This window comes from Anastrepha obliqua, chromosome 3 (genome assembly GCF_027943255.1).
Source record: "Anastrepha obliqua isolate idAnaObli1 chromosome 3, idAnaObli1_1.0, whole genome shotgun sequence".
NCBI classification, from domain to species: Eukaryota; Metazoa; Arthropoda; class Insecta; order Diptera; family Tephritidae; genus Anastrepha; species Anastrepha obliqua.
Window position 1 is genome coordinate 13064075 of NC_072894.1, and position 13156 is coordinate 13077230.

Here is a 13156-nt window from a genome sequence, read left to right on the forward strand (position 1 = left end):
CTATATATGTATGTGTGTGTGTGTAAAGCAATACTCGCGGCATTGAATGCCAAAAACCATTTAATTCCTATTCGAACCAATTGGTTTCTAGCAGGGTAAGACTTAGTGCGTGAACGGGTCTGATGAAGCAGCAGAGCAAGCAAAAAAATTAAGTTTAACACGCAAGAATTACGCCCAACTTTTCAAAGTATTCCAAATGCATACCTGGTTTCTAATATAGGACTAAGGCTTGTTTACTACTTAGGCTATGAAGTAAAAAAATGTATCAAATCAGCAAACGTACAACTCGCCACTGAGAGATTGACATTTCGGATTACAACATCCATATGTATGTGAACGTATTACTTTTCGCAGGTTCAGGGATTATGACATTCGTGATCGTAACGATTCCAGCCTAGCCTTTGCAAAATACGTATAAAGTAGGCAGATCAATCGTATCGAGAATCGAGGACTTATCTTACTCGAAGAAGCATTGTGGAGCCAATTCAAAGTTAGATCTAAATTTTGGCAGAAACTCCCACATATGCAGACATATTTATATTGTATTTTGTGTACCCCGTTTGTCGGATGTTTGCAAAGCTCCTCGGCCAATTTTTCTGGTGCGTATTGATATGGCTCCGCCAATAGAGGGATCTACAATTTTATGGTTCTTTCCCACGGCAAACTCTTTTTTATGAGGAATTTTTTCTAGACAAAAACACACTCGGAAATTCGCCATTGCCTGGCGAAGGGCGACCGCTATTAGAACAAAGTTCTTCCATAATTTCTGAGCTTCGTGCGCATGACGTTCGTGCTACACAGCACTAACGTTTTGTATAAGGTGGGCCATGTAAAATTTGCTTTTTGAATCGGCTATAAAAAAAAACTATAATAATAAATATTTTTTTAAACTTTCTTTTTCATTTTGAAGATTGAACATTGTCATTTATGAATGAAAAATAATATCGTTCAAATGACTGTCACGACTGGCTTTACAGTAGACCATTCGATCAACCCAATTTTTAAGCACATTTTCGATTGTTTGGGCTCCAATTTTATGAATGGCAACTTCGAATTCGTGTTTTAAAGCATCAATGGTCTCTGGATGGTTCGCATAGCATTCGTCCTTAACGGTTCCCCACAAAAAATAGTCCAGCGGGCTAAAATCGCAGCTCCGAGGCTGCCAATTGATATCGAAATTTCGGCTGATTATTCGGTTTTCAAAAACGGTAGCCAAAAGTTCGAGTGTAACTTTGGCAGTGTGACAAGTTGCACCGTCCTGTTGAAACCAAATGTCGTCCATGTCATCCTCTTCAATTTTTGGAAACAACTCCTTGAGCATGTCACGGTAACGCTCGCCATTTACTGTAACCGTGGCTCCCGCTCATTTTCGAAAAAAAATGGCCCGATGATGCCGCCAGACCAGAAATCGCACCAAACAGTGACTTGTTGTGGATGCATTTGTTTCTCTACAGTAACGTGTGGATTTTCTGAGCCCCAAATCCGACAATTTTGCTTATTGACGTAGCCACTGATGTGAAAATCAGGAAAGAAGAAGAAGACTCACCATTTTGGGAATAGGTTTTCAATATTTCCCAATTTTGTTCAAGCGTATAGCGTCCCATTTCGTAAATTTCAAACCTTTAAGTAAATTATGAACACATTTGAAATGTCATTTGTGTTACCATTCTCAAAAAAATAGGTGGTTCAAAAAGCAAACGATATATGGCCCACCCTGTCGATCTATAAAATCATTCAATACAATTTCCATTAGCTGCGATAACCTCCTCGATCCGGGTTGGGAAACGATTGCATGTCCGAATCTTATTCATATTGACCATAACGGTATTAATTGCAGCCTTCAGATAAGAAATGGGGTTATGTGAATGATTATCGTTTTCACGCTCAATTACGTTCCATACGCAGTAATACAAAGGATTGGAGTCTGAGAAGTTAGGCAGTCATAAGTTCGGTGATATGTGACCATAAAAATTTTCAGCCGTCCAGTATTGTGTCGCTATCTCTTTGTGTGAAGGAGCAAAGTCCTGCTGAAAGATGTATGAGCTGTCGCATACACTATTAATCCATGGTTTAACTACTGCCTCTATAACCTCAATATATGCAGCAGGATTCACTTGAAATCCTTGACTAAAGAACTGCGGTGGTATGGCATGTCCTCTGTTGCTCACAACACCTAAAACCATAACTCGTGTGCATGACAACAGGAACCCCTGTAGGATTGCAACATAGCCATCTGTTATTTCTGTGGTTGATCTTTTGGTCTTGGCCAAAATTTTTTTCCTTAGATAAAAACCATAACATATCAGGCGATCCAGAATGTTCGCTGTTCTTGTTCTCGTTCTCGTGGTTGGCTCCGACATAAACTGTCTTCTGCACATTACATAGGATTTATACCGGAGATCTACATTGGACAACTCGACGGATAAGAGCCTCAGAAACATTAAGCTCCCTCGCAAGAAAGAATTCTCATTGATTTTGAAGGATTCTCGTCAATGATCGCTTGCACTTGATGAAAAAATTCTACAAATCGGACAGTATCAGATCGCCGCCTGATGCGTAATCCAATTCACGACGAATCTTATAAACGAATAAACGGGCGCGCTTAAGAAAGTACAAGATTTCCAAATCGGTGTGATTTGCACATAGGTATAGCGACGTCCCTTCATTTCTTGAGTTAAATTTTAGTATTCCATGTCTTATTTGAAAAAGAGCAAAAAGAAAAATAATGGTTTCGGGAAATTATAGCCTCATATATTTACATATGTCCTCACCCACCGTATGCACCCTGTATATGTAACTCTGTCCGCCAATAAATAATACCCATTATTTCACATGTAAGTGCAACCATTCATTTTCCGCAAGTATTTTAAGAGCTTAACACACTGTACACGGTGCCTATTGTCATTGCTGTTACTAGTTGTTATTGTTGTTTTCGTTATACGTGCCACTATCATGTTGTTTGCTTTTTGGCATTACAATGGAGCTGATGCTGTTGTTGTTATCTTTGCTGGTGCCGCATTATTGTTCCTGTACTTTGGCCTTTGTTAATTCCTATACAATCCTCCCTACAACACCCCTCACCCCAAGATACGCAGCAACAACACATCAACAGGTAGGTGCATTTGTGTAGAGTGCTTTGGACTTCTTTTAGCTACGGCGTACAGAGGCGTTGATCAATTGATAAAAATAGGAAAGCTTCTTTTACTAGCAATAATAGAACAGACCGGCAAGTTTTCACAAGTGAAGGCCCAGACACAAATTACAGTCTGTATTAGTATACTGCGAAACTAAATTTTTCCAGCTTCAAAATACAATTAGAGGTGTGAGAATTGATTCCAAGTCTTTGGACGAGTTTGTCATCGACATCTGTACCTTAATAATCTTTATACCCAGTGCTTAAGGATATTTATTTTCAAAATGCTTCAAAGGCGTGTTCAGAATGGAAAGGAAATCGAGCTGCGTCACTAGTTTTTCTAAGTTTCCTGCACTGCTTCATACAATTTTTTTTTTAAGTTTTGCCTTCAAATTTTTCAGTTTTTGGATCACAAGTCGTCAAAACGTAAATGAGTAGTAAAGGCCTCTCTCGACGAACAAAACTAACACTTTATAAGGCGCTCATCATGCTTATCCTAACATAAGGCGCAGAAGCTTTGACGATGACAATATCCGATGAGGCGTCCCTTGGAGTGTTTGAGAGAAACATTCTGCGGAAGACATTTGGACCTTTACACGTTGGTCACGGCGAATATCGCAGACGATGGAACGATGAGCTGTATGAGCTTTACGACGACATAGACATAGCGCAGCGAATAAAGATCCAGCGGCTACGTTGGCTGAGTCATGTCGTTCGAATGGATACAAACGCCTCAGCTCTGAAAGTATTTGATGCGATACCAGCTGGTGGTAGCAGAGAAACAAGAAGGCCGAGGAGCAGGAAAGATCAAGTGAAGGACTGGCGCCGGTTAGCACGAGAAAGAAACGAAAGTTTGTTAAACTCGGCCAAAATAGCGTAAGCGGTTATCGCGCCAATCAAGAAGAAGAAGAAGTCGTCAAAACTTGCTATTTTATTTATTTATTTATTCAATTAATAATCTAATCAAAGTAAAGTATTTCTTACAGACTATGAAAAACAAATTAATGCTAAATGATTTAATCAAAACTAAATTAAACTTAAACTTCTAAGTTCATTGTAATAAATGAAAGAAAAGGTAACATTTCTTATATTTAATTTACAGAGAAAGAATATTTGATAACACTAAGAATTTACCAAGCAAGCACCGGCTTTTATAGGATGGAATTGGATCAGTGAAATTCGCCAAACGCAAAGCACGACGCACAAAAACTTTCTGGGCACGTTCGAGCCTACTAATGTGCCAAGTATAATATAATCTCCAAATAAAGGCGGCGTATTGCACCTTCAACGCACCAGCGACGTATTTAACAACGTAATAATGGATGAACAAAGTCCGAGCTAAAACATCGAATAAAAGCAAGTACGGTGTGGCAATATGGTGTAATTTAATGTTAATTGTAGTTTTGAGTTATTTACAACACTTTTTTATTAGTTTTGAAGCCTAGAAATAGAATACCCAGGAGGCAAAAATCTGCATTTTCGAAAACCTGCTCTTCTTTGCTTTCAATCGAGGTCAAAAAACTCCCGAAGGACATTTTCGACGTGCATGGATAAGGTGTCATAGCGAGGCCACAGCACTGAAATGGTTTGCAAAGTTCAAAAACGGCGACTCTGTGGCGACGACACGTCCCGCAGCGGAAGGCCTTCTGAACTCGATGAAGAACGTCTCAAATCACCTTTGAAGAAGAACGGTCGTCAAGCCAGTCGTGAATTGGCGAAAAACATGAACTGCGATCATAAAACGCTTCTCATTCACCTTCAATCGATGGGATTTACCGAAAAATTGAGAGCCTGGGTGCCTCACGAGCTCAATCAAAAAAAACCAAAAAAAAATCGCCTTCAAATTTCTCCTCAGCATCTCGCCCGCCATCGAGCAACTCGCAGTCATAAACAGCGCTTTTTGTACCAAATCATCACCGGAGATGAAAAATGTTGCCTATACATCAATATGAGGCAAAGAAAGGAGTGGGTGGCTCCAGCAGATACGTCAATGCCAAGAGTCAAGACGGATCTTCATCCAAAGAAGGTCATGATGGGAAGGCATGGTACACTGGGAATGCTCGAAAAGAATGCCACGGTCAACAAGGAGCTCTAAATTGCCCAGCTACTCCGCTTGAATGAGGCTATTCGAGTGAGAAGCCCTGATCGACATGGTCAAACCATACTCCTTCACGACAACGTCAGACCCCATGTTGGATGTCCCCCTCTCCGAATCGGAGGTCCTTCAGCATCCGTCGTATTCTGTGGATATTGCACCGACCGATTATCATCTTTTCTGCTCCCTGTCAAACCATATGAAGGGTGTTACCTTCGTTAACAAAGAGGTCCTTAAAAACTAACTCAACAACTTCTTGGACACCAGACCAGGTGAATTTTGGCATTATCAAATTGGTCGAGCGGTGGGAAGAGGTTGAAACAGCAACGGTGAATATAAAGGGTGATTTTTAGCTATTATCTTTTTAAACAGTTGGTTTAAACAGCTGACGCACGTTTCGTGTTTTGTTTCAGTCAAACATCTTCAGTTTGATCTATGTATAATTTAACCATGAATCGTCTTACAAACGAACAACGCTTGCAAATCATTGAATTTTATTATAAAAATGCGTGTTCTGTTAAGAAAGTTTAAAGTCGAAAAATTGTGTTCAGCGACGAAGCTCATTTTTGGATCAATGGGTACGTAAATAAGCAGAATTGTTGATTTTGGAGTGAAGATCAGACAGAAGAATTGCAAGAGCTACCAATGTTAATACTATGGTGCGGTTTATGAGCTGGAGGTATCATTGGACGGTACTTCTTCGAAGATGCTGCGAATCGTAACGTAACTGTGAATGGTGAGCGCTATCGTGAAATGATATCCAACTTTTTTTCCCCCAAAATGCAAGAGCTTGACTTGTCATGTGGTTTCAGCAAGACGGTGCCACATGCCACACAGCACGCGTAACAATGGACTTGTTGAGAGGCGAGTTCGGTGAACATTTTATTTCACGTTCGGGACCTGTCAATTGGCCACCCAGATCGTGCGTTATAACGCCTTTAAATTATTTTTTGTGGGGCTATGTCATGTCTATTCAGACAAGCCGGCTTCAATTAACGCATTGGAAGACAACATTAAAGCATTTATATGTGAGATACCGGCCGAAACATTGGAAAGAGTATGCCAAAATTGGACTAAGTGGATGGACCATTTGAAGGGCAGTCGCGGTCAACATTTGCATGAAATAATCTTCCAACATTAAATTGTATGGACTGTACTATGGATTTAAATAAAAATTTCATGAATTTTTCTGAATTTTACGTGTGTTTTTTGAAAAACTTTCCTATAGCTCTTAAAAAATAACCCGTATAGGTAGGTATGTATTCTTAATTTGTGGCACAATTGCACTAGCGCAATACTTTCTAGCAAACAAAAACACCTCGCAATTTCCTTTGTACCGCGCCATACTCTTGGAATCGGAATCGGCTTGCGTTTGGTTGTTTAGTTTTTCTTAACTTTCGGTAAGTCAGGAATGTCTGTAAATATACGTGTAAGTATGTAAGTAAATTCATACATACAAACATAAGTGAGTGCACATATTTATGTAGGTGTGATGTAGCGGTTTTGTAAAGTAAATCACAGTTGCTTTTGTTGTCGCCTTCTGCTATTTCCACTTCGTCGTTATTCGGCCTTTATGTGCTTGTGGAATGCACTTGGCTTTGGTTGAGGTTTCCAGAAAGCATTTTTCGCATGCTCGTGAAACTTTTCGGTATACAATGTTGCTGTTGGCTCTTTTCTTTTTTTTTTGTTCTTCAACAATATTGTCAATGACTTTACGTGCCTACATTCGAAGTTATGCGCATTAGGGTGGCTCAAGCACTAGTGGGAACACAGCTTACTTAATGAGATATTTTTAAAACTAGTTCAATTTTTTTACAAATTCAAAATAAATTCGAATTATTTTTTTTATTTATTATTAAAGTTAAATGAAATAATGTATAATATTAAAACTGAATCCAAGTTAGTGGCATACCGTGTGAATAATAGAGAGCAGTAGTACTTTCAAGTACTATACCAAGTTGACCTTTGTTTAGGTATAAGGTTGGCCAAAAAGTCTTGCGGTGTTTCCGCAAGCTTGTCTTTGCAAGCGCGTAGTTCTAGTTGTATTCGTCGCATCGGTTCACGCTAGAGCTTTTTGGAAAGCTCTTTTCACGTGCTAACACATGTTTGATTAATTGTTGTTTGCTTTTAGTCGTTCGTGAGTTATAGCGTCGCAAACATGGAGCAAAACAAAGAGAAAATACGGCGTATTTTACAGTACTACTACGATAAAGGCAAAAATGCATCTCATGCTGCCAATAAAATTTGTGCAGTTTATGGACCCGATACAGTTTCCATTTCCACCGCACAACGATGGTTTCAACGTTTTCGTTCTGGTGCAGAGGTGATCGAAGATGCGTCACGGTCCGGAAGGCCTGTCGTCGAAAATTGCGATAAAATCGCTGAATTGATCGAAAGAGACCGGCATAGTAGCAGCCGTAGCATCGGCCAAGAGCTGGGCATGAGTCATCAAACCGTTATAAACCATTTGAAGAAGCTTGGATTCAAAAAGAAGCTCAATGTATGGGTGCCACACAACTTGACGCAAAAAAACATTTTTGCCCGTATGGATGCATGCGAATCGCTTCTGAATCGCAACAAAATCGACCCGTTTTTGAAGCGGATGGTGACTGGCGATGAAAAGTGACTCACTTACGACAACGTGAAGCGCAAACGGTCGTGGTCGAAAAGCGGTGAAGCTGCCCAGACGGTGGCCAAGCCTGGATTGACGGCCAGGAAGGTTCTCCTGTGTGTTTGGTGGGATTGGCAGGGAATCATCCACTATGAGCTGCTCCCCTATGGCCAAACGCTCAATTCGGACCTGTACTGCCAACAACTGGACCGTTTGAATGCAGCACTCATGCAGAAGAGGCTATCTTTGATCAACAGAGGCCGAATTGTCTTCCATCAGGACAACGCCAGGCCACACACATCTTTGGTGACGCGCCAGAAGCTCCGGGAGCTCGGATAGGAGGTTCTTTTGCATCCACCGTATAGTCCGGATCTCGCACCAAGTGATTACCACCTATTTCTGTCCATGGCGAACGAGCTTGGTAGTCGGAAGTTGTCCACAAGAGAGTCCTGTGAAAATTGGCTCTCCGAGTTTTTTGACAATAGGGAAGCAAGCTTCTATAAGAGGGGCATTATGAAGTTGGCATCTCGTTGGGAACTCGTCATCGAACAAAACGGCGCATATTTTACTTAAATCGCATTATTATAACCAATTTTATGAACAATTGAAAATTCAATAAAAATACCGCAAGACTTTTTTGACAACCTTATATTTGGCCGTGCCTTTCCTGCATTTTATGACGCGCATTCCGACAGTTCCATGCCACCTGCGAACGGCAAATGGGTTTATATGCGAAGCTGGTTGACGTCAGAAAAGTACTCAGAGGTTTGCCATTAACTACAGAGTGACAAACGGTCTTAGAAACAAGTTTTCTCTCATTAGATGCATCTCACCCGGTATTAACTGAATGATTATCACGCACAGTCTCGCTCCGTTGGCTCATTAACCCCTTGTTGCAAAGTAAAATTTCCACATAATTGGGAATATATTTCGTAGATGCACGTAGAGTAATTGAAAATTATTTTTTGCACAGCAAAAATGAAGAGCCTTTCTAAAGCGTTCCCACGACAGTTGGTTCTACGTGAGCGGAGCGACCCGGATTTTTATCCGGCCAAGGACTGTCACTTCAGCAGCATTCCCTATATACTATATGTATTGGGAAGATTTATGCTGCTACAACAACAACAAGCTTTTCTAGAGCGCATTTATTAAAAAAACATTGTTTTTCTTTATGGCACTATTGAAGTAAATTAGAGATGTGTGCAGGGTCCGACACTCGAAGTTTAACCAATTAAAAAGGTCATAAATTTAGTTTGGAAAATTACTTTTATTCAATTCAAAGTAAAAAATTTCTGAAAATAATACAAAATTTGAAATCAATTCACTTTTGCTCGATATGACCAACTCTTGCCTTGACTATGACCTTGAGACGGTTCAGAAACGAATCGCAAGCTGCCCGAATTTAGTTCGGATCTTGCTATCAAAATGGCCCAAAGAGAATAATCCATCGGATTCGCGTCTGGTGAATTTGCGAGCCATTGTGTGGGCGTTATGAAGCTCGGAACGTTGTTTTTTAACCATTCTTGGTTCACACGAGCTTTGTGAGATGGTGGCGAGTCCTGTTGAAACGTCCATGGTCTGCCACCGAAATGTTTGTCTGCCCATGGCTTCAAAGCAGCCTCCAGAATGCTTCCTCGATAATATTTCGCATTTACCTTGAAGCCACGCTCGATGAAAACGATTGGAGAGCGCCCATCTGCAGTTAAAACGGCCCATACCATTACCAGTGGCGGGTGCTACCTCCTGGTAGCCAATCGATGACTCAAATTCTCGTATGAACGGTCGGTTAAATAAACCCTACCATTTTGGGAGTTTACGAATTGCTCAGTTTAAAAAATTTTCTCGTCAGAAAACACAATTTTCGGAAATTTACCGCTTTCGGCCAAGCGAAGCAACTCCTTCGCTCTCTCAAGTCGGACGCCTTTTGGATGTTGTAGGGCTTGATTTTGAGATCATTTTTCCGTATGCGGCGGATGCTACGGTCAGATATTTTCAGCTCTTTCGCCATTTGATTGGCACTTCGTCGGAGTTTGCGCTCAAGTCGCTTCTTCACTTTTTGAACCATTTCCCGTGACGTTGCAGTCTTTTGATGACCACCTCCATGACGTTTCGCGATGCAACCAGTATCATTGTAATCAGTAATGGTGCGACAAACAAAAACTTGATTTACTTTAAGATGCTCGAGCTCACGAGCAATCGTTGGTTGTGATTTTCCAGCCAAATATAAAAGGTCTAATTTTATTGTGATCTATTGAGGGTGGCAGAAATGCTGGGTCTTCTTTTCAGAGTGTTTATACTTGCAGGGGTTTACCCCGTTGCAAAACAATAAATAGACCACTATTTTTTTTTTTATAAAAATATAGTTCATACTACAACAAAAACCATAAAACGCAAAGTTTCAAACTTTGTACAAAATATTTCAAAATTTCATCAGAACTTTCTACCAAATAATTCCGTTGCAAGACGCATTAAGCTCGTACTTACTAGGGGTTCCAGGACACTGCGGGGTTCAAGTGAAGGAAATTGCCGATGAATTGGCCAACAGCGGATTAGCGGTTCCCCAACCAGAGCCAATAATCGGAATCAGTTCTACAGCAATCAAGAAGTGGATCAGCGATTATGTAGGCAATTTACATAAAGAGCGATGGTCCGGCTTAGATCGCAGCACAACTGCAAAGTGTTTTGCGACAAGTACGAACAGAAAACTGAAAAACTTTCTACTAAAACTTGGAAGGGAAGACTTTCGGTTGATGGTCGGAATTATTGCAGAACACAGCCCATTGAGTCAGCATATAACCACGATTGGAATCATTGAGGACCCAATTTGCCTGTCTTGCTTAGAGGAAGCGGATAGCGCTGAGTATTGACTGAGCAGCGAGTATTCTGCCTTTGCTAGAATTTTGGGATCAGATTTCATGAGAGTAAGTAAAATTCGTTGTCTGAAACTGGAGGATATTTGCAGATTAGCCAAAGAGTCTGGAAAATTCTCACAGAACTAGACAACTCTGTCTCTGTCTCTATTCTATCCTATCTCTTTCGCGCTGTCACTTCTCGCTTTTCTTCCTTGACTTTTAATAATGAGCCTTTTAGCCTGAGTGTTTTAGGAGGATTGTTCTGTGCGTAGAAGTCCACGCAAGTGGGGAAAGTCCCTGATTGCCATTCACTTGGAAATGGTCAGGACGACTCTTCTGCATACGGTCCAAGCAGCTCACAACTTTCGGGATTAGCCCTAGTATCCTCCGTGTAGCTCCCGAACATCCGTTTGAGAGCGACCTAATGTGAGAAGGCGAAGCATCCGAGGGCCTTTTAGCCTGAGTGTTTTAGGAGGATTGTTCTGTGCGTAGAAGTTCACGCAAGTGGGGAGAGTCCCTGATTGTCATTCACTTGAAAGTGGCCAGGACGACTCGTCTACATACGGTCCAAGCAGCTCGCAACTTCCGTATTAGCCGAAGTATCCTCCGTGTAGCTCCCGAACATCCGTTTGAGAGCGACCTAATGTGAGAAGGCGAAGTATCCGAGGATTTCTGGTTGTGCGCTGGGCTTGGGAGCCTGTCACGTAAAAATCTTTCCCCAATGAAAAAGACAACAAATCCTCGAATGAGAACTGCTTATTCTGATGATGACCTCTCGGCCAAAATCGCGTAAGCGGTTATCGCGCCAATTAAGAAGAAAAAGTTTTAGGTGTTTTTTCCTGGCTCGCCGTTTTCAAATTGCAAATTTCAATGTGTTTCTAAATTAATTAAATTCTTCAATAAAACTTAAAATAAAATTAGATGTGAAACTCTGAAGTGGAGTACACAATTTTTTCTCAACAGTTTACAAATTGTGCTCTCTGCGTGAGGTTTTTGGGGCGAATTGTTACAAAAACATTATACGAGTATATTTTATTTTTTCACAATCTCTTATCCCCTAGTAATCCTAGTATTAGGCGCATAAGTATATTCTAGAAAAAATCAGGTAGTTCGCATCTATTTAAGTTTAGGTTTATTGAATGAGTTTTATGGAATGCTCATACTTTTCTCTTTAGAAACCGATATGAATGTGAGGCTTTTTAATAAAATTTTATAAAAATGATACACTTTTCCAAGTTCAATTTTTAGCCGAAAAAATAGTAGACAATTATTTATCAAAAAGAAAGTTTGTATTCAGCAATAAAGTCATTCCCAAAAAAAATGTAATTGTGCAGCTATTTGGAAAGTTTCAAACCAATCAATAAAAAAGTGTTCAATTTAAAAAAATTTAAGCGTCTAAAAGCCATACGATTGACTAAATAATTTATAATTTTAAAATCCTCAACAATCCCAGAGATTCTTTATTACTCCTTAAGACATCAAAATTATTTCTGATCCGAAGACATACGAGAAGTTTAGGTGTATATAGACTTTAATAGAACGATTGTACGCTGCGTTAGGGAAGGCATTTTAGTACTCTTTTAGGCAATCCTAATCAGTTTATAAGCAGCGCTATTAAAGATACTGATAATGCGAAAAAGGGGCTGAAACTATTTGCTGTAGTACCTACTACAATTTGTTCCTCAACTTATTGTATAACAAAAATGGGGGCAGAAAATGATGGTAGCCACTAGTAACTGCCTAATCTATCTACTCACTGTACTATGACTCCATACATATGTACATGTACTCATATACTCGTACGTATTTACAACATTTCTGCTATTGAAAATGTTTCTGAAGTATTTTCGGACCACTTTAATATATATACTTACTGCGTGCATAGGTGTTTCTGCACTTAGCCAGCGTGCTTGAGAGCTTCGCTTCTGCGAATCGTCATCGCGCATTCCCTTCCCACGATCATTAATAAAACTGGCACGTATTCATATATGGATTGAGCCATAAGAAATGCCGAAATATTTATTTCTTACTTGCATACCTATCCACATACATATGTACGTCCATATGTATTGTACAATATCTGTTTGCAGTATACGTAAGTTATGAGTTACTGGGTACAAATTGTATGAAGATTTATTGAATGCGTTAAAAATGCACGTGAAAATCTGAAATATGAAATTTAAAAAAAGTAAGTAAAGAAATATCAAATTTAAAGTTAGTAAAGCACTTTCCTAAATTTCTATAAATGCACTTATAAATAGAAAATAATTTTGCTTAGATTCATAGAATGCAAAGTATTTACAATTTTCTCAGAAAATTATTGCGTTGAGGAATGCTACCTAAGTTCGTAGCGTTTTTACCGAAGACTTTTATTTAAAGAGAAAACAATAATTATGTAAATAAGTTAATCAATTATATCGTCCCTTTAGTATTAAAATAGCCTATAAATTTTTTGATGTTTTTAG